Raw genomic sequence first — 4,690 nt, 5'->3', positions numbered from 1 at the left:
CGTCTGTCCACTAGAATGTCCGTGTTCTCCCATTGTTAATGTTTAAACTTTATAGTGTATTGTTCTCTGTGCACATGTGCCTGTAGCTTCATTATAAAAACAACCAGCAGCTCATGGCCTGGCAAGTCCACAATCTGACACTACACAAGCGTCCGTGTTTCAGCGATCTCTGGTATTCTGGAAACGCTCGATTTCGAAAATCAAAAAGAATTGTGGACCTTATTGGACGAGGTGCATGTTGCATGTTTTTGCATTTGCTGCTGCCGCCAGTTGACAAGTTAAAAGCTCTTAAACTGCTGAAAATCCGATTTGCACCCACACGCTTCCAGCTCAAACTCGTACCAAAAAGTTGAAAAAAATAAATAAAATAAAGTTTGATCAATCGATGCAGCCAATAAAACACAATAAAACGTGTATGTGTGTGAGTGTTTGCACTGGTTGAAGAGGTTGACCCTCATCAGAAGCTGGAGTCCTGCAGGTACTAAAAGATATTCTGTGGGGAAATGAGCCTGAAGCCGGCGCAGAGTCGATATCATCGTCGGGTCGTACTCCGAGTTAAATAAGTGAAAATAATCAAGGCTAAAAACTGTCCTTCTTGTGTTGTGTGTTTTGCTCCAGGGGAGGGAAGAAATTCTTATTCACATCGAGGAAGTAACCAGCTGAAATACTCTTTCATGAATAACTTGGAAGTGGGAACTTTCCAACTATTGGCATTGAACACATGAGCAGATGCTGTTGTTTCATTATAAAATAACATACTTAGCATACTTAAATGGCATAGAAATGGTCTCTTCCTCCCACTAACATCCAGATTTTAGAGCATCTTCCTCCCACCATCTGATGTAACTCCAGCTAATCAACTCACCAATACAGTGCTAATAGCTCAGCTAATGCTAACACTACAATAACACAGGAAGTTACAAGCTAATTTTAACTTTATTCCATGAAATAACTTGGCTACATTTAGTAAATAAGTGATTGTAATTTGCTGCTCATTTTCAGAACGTTGCACCGAATCTCTGCAAAATGCACACAAACAGGTTTGTGTGCTATTTTTTTTTTTTTTTAAGAAGCACAGAGAAAGGACGTTACAAGTAGCTTTACCATGCTGGTAGCAAGTGTAGGGTCATAAAAATCAGTGTTAACGTGATACTGTCTGCTGTTTCTGCAAATGCATGCTGATGGGACAGATAATATTAATAAGGTAACGTGTGATAATACGACGTTTGATGAGCGTCCTCATGCTGACGGGCGATCGGTGTGATGGTTCGTAGAGACACGCGGTGCAGGCCGCGTCACGCATGGCCAGGGTCCAGGCTTGTTTGTCAGAGCGGCGGCGGCAGCGGGTTAATTTTTACTCGACAGTTGCGCAATAGATTGCACACGAGTCGACCGGGCTGCAGCCGCTCACCTTTTACATGTGTAACGGCGCAACAGCTCCAGAGTCCAGTCTGGGTTTCTCTAACAGACAGGTAAAACAGTCACTCAGATAAAGTCGAGCTGAAAACAGTCCACTCTGTGTGTGTGTGTGTGTGTGTGTGTGTCTGTGTGTGTGTGTGTGTGTGTGTGTGTGTGTGTGTGTGTGTGTGTGTGTGTGTGTGTGTGTGTGTGTGTGTGTGTGTGTGTGAGAGAGAGGTTCAGGGAATACTTGGAATTTTTGTGGCAGAGGTTTTTTTTTTTTGCATCTCCCCAGAGGAGACCAGACTGACTTCTGTGAGTTCAGTGACATTAAATCAGCATCTCGCGCTTTAAAAGCCTCAGGAAGGAACGACTCACAAAGAAAACGTTTGGCACGATTACGGGAGCTGCAAAAAAGTTACACTTACAGTTAACTACTCTCGGTTTGCTGCGGGGTGGTGGAGATAAGACGAGAGCAGATTAGAGAAACAAGACCAAAAAAAACCCAGATAAAATATTGCTAAGCAGTGAAAATGAAATGAAAAAACAAGAGGAAACATAAAAAAATATGGAAATGATTTTATCTAGTAATTAATCAGAAATGAAACGGCTGTTTTTTGATTCTCCTTAACAGAATACAAGACATTCCCAGATGAGATGAGATGAGATATGATGAAATGAGACAGGACGTGCTACGACGCGACAAGATGTGACATGACATAAGTATAGACAGGACGAGATGAGATGAGACGAGATGAGATGAGATGAGATGAGACGAGATGAGATGAGATGAGATGAGACGAGATGAGTGTGCGAGACAAGACGGGACGAGACCAGATGCTGCAGGATAGTATGAGACGCGACATTCCGCCATTGCGACAAGATGAAATGTCCAGAAAACGTTGTGAGCGGTGGTTTCAGGGTTCGAGGCGTATTTTGTCGTCAGCCGAGTTACTTCAACGCGTCGTGTCAGAATGTCACCAAACCTGGTCCAGAGCGGCTTTGACACAAACCCACTGACACTCCCTCTCCCGTCCGGAGGACAATTTGTTGACGCTAAAGCTAAAGCTAACAGCGGGTGTGAGACAACAGCTCTGCAGCTCATTGACTGTATCCACTCCGAAAGGCGTGACAAACTCCAACTTACTTTAGTTTCTTAATAGATTTTGAGACTTAATATAAGATAAGATAAGATAAGATGAGATACCGTACGGTATGGTACGGTTCAATATACGATAGACGGTGCAATACGATATATAATACGGTATACAATATGATGCAATAAGATAAGATAAGATAAGATAAGATAAGATAAGATAAGATAAGATAAGATAAACTGAGATAAGACAAGACGGGGCGAGGCGAGACAATATGAGATATAGATGGGATTGGATGGGATGGGGTGGGACGAGACAAGACAAGACAAGACAAGACAAGACAAGACAAGATAAGACAAGACAAGACAAGACAAGAAAATAAGATTATTTTGTGGACTCAGTGGAGCTGCAGTTTAAAGGGTATGAGAACAGAATTAGAAAAGAATCAAATGAGAAAGTATAGCAGCCACATACTTCACAAAACATATATAGTATATATAAATACATATGTATAACAAACACACAAGACCTCAACCTCCAGCGGATGAAGAATTCAGTGCCCCAGTTGCAGTTTTTGTGTCTGCAGCAGGACATTTTTTTATTTGCCGTGTCCATCAACCTAAATTCAAGGTCACCAGTGGTTCAAATCTATCTGAATTTAGGTTTTGGGTTAGGGAAGTGTACAGTCTTCTATTTCAGAGCTATCGAGATCTTCTGCCCCCTTTACAAAGCCTCTCTGCAGGAAGCTGAAAACAACCCCCCCCCCCCACCCCACCCCGACCCCCTCCCCTCCTGGGCCCTCCCACACCATCCGACCTGTGACCTCCGGGGTCAGCAGCCACGGAGAAGCCAGATGTCAGGATGGGGGAGAGGGTGCTTGTTGACTCGAGTTACTCTGAGCAGCACGGCGCCACCGTGGGGCAGGGTGGGGTGGGGTGGGGTAGGGTGGGGGGTGGTGGTGGTGGGGGGGGGTATACGTGGCCTCGTGGATAACAGCCTCACCCACGGACCCGTGTTCTTGTTTCTCACCACAGCGATGATGTCATATGTACAGTCGTTCATGAGCTGTTTTCAGACTCCAGGCCTTGAAACGCATGTTTGTGGTACGTTGACTCAGAGGGGGCAGAAGTGATCCCATTCTGCTTTCAAATGCAAGTAGGTACGTCCATATCTGAGGGAGGAGTTTTTATGAAAGAAAAAGTTTAAGTACAATTTTATTGACAGGAAAGAATCTTCCAAAAATAGAAGAGACATTGGAGTAACACAAAATAACATTTTCACCAGGCTGCTAAAGTCTAAATTGAAAGATCCCAAACAAACCATTAAGTCCATATTAAGGTTGGTTTAATAGAAGTGGTTCATTTGCATAATTTCCACCACAGTTAAAATGTCCCGGAGTAATAATGAAGAAAGAAAATCTGTCTAATGCAGAAACTGTTTGCATTCACATGAACATGAACACATTGCATTACATTCCTTTCAGTTCAGCTGAATTTCATCTCAACAATGACACAGATAAAAACCTCAAACTTGAAACTTCCAGTTTTCTTTTTGCCATATGTGTGTATGTTTGAATGTTGCTGTCTCCGAGGGGGCGGGGCTTGGGGTCCTCACATTCCAGTGGGCGGGGTTTATCTCTGGATTTCCCCCTTTGTGCTGCGTTCAAGTACAGATCGGAAATTCCAGGAACTGCAAACACATTTTTTTCACTTGACCTTCAGATTCCTGGAAACTGAATGCGCCTGCAGAGCGGAACCAACCGGTGTGTTCAACAAATCTGCAGTTTCGTTCACTGCATTGTGCAATTTTAAAACAGGTAGACAACATATCCTACAAATATAATATGCATGTAACAGGTGCCATACTATTTCAAATTTCTCATGTCTTGCTTTGCTTGTAAACACAAGCATGGCCTTTCTTCATGAGATATTATTATTATTATTATTAGTTTTAGTAGTAGTAGCAGTAGTACTAGTAGTATTAGTAGTAATAGTATTATTATTATTATTATTGTTATGATAAGTAGTTTGTGTTTGATATTTTTTCTATTATTTTTATGACTATCATTTTATCTTTACTATAATTTTGTGTTGTTGTTTCTTGAAATTTCCCTTTGTGGTTTTGAATGTGTTGTAATAATTAACTCAGTACGAGTCCAACATCATGAGTCTTTCTTTTAGTCTGTTTAGAAAAGA

Source organism: Blennius ocellaris (genome assembly GCF_963422515.1).
Source record: "Blennius ocellaris genome assembly, chromosome: 7".
NCBI classification, from domain to species: domain Eukaryota; kingdom Metazoa; phylum Chordata; class Actinopteri; order Blenniiformes; family Blenniidae; genus Blennius; species Blennius ocellaris.
The sequence above is the reverse complement of the archived record's forward strand: the minus strand, read 5'-3'. Positions refer to the sequence as shown.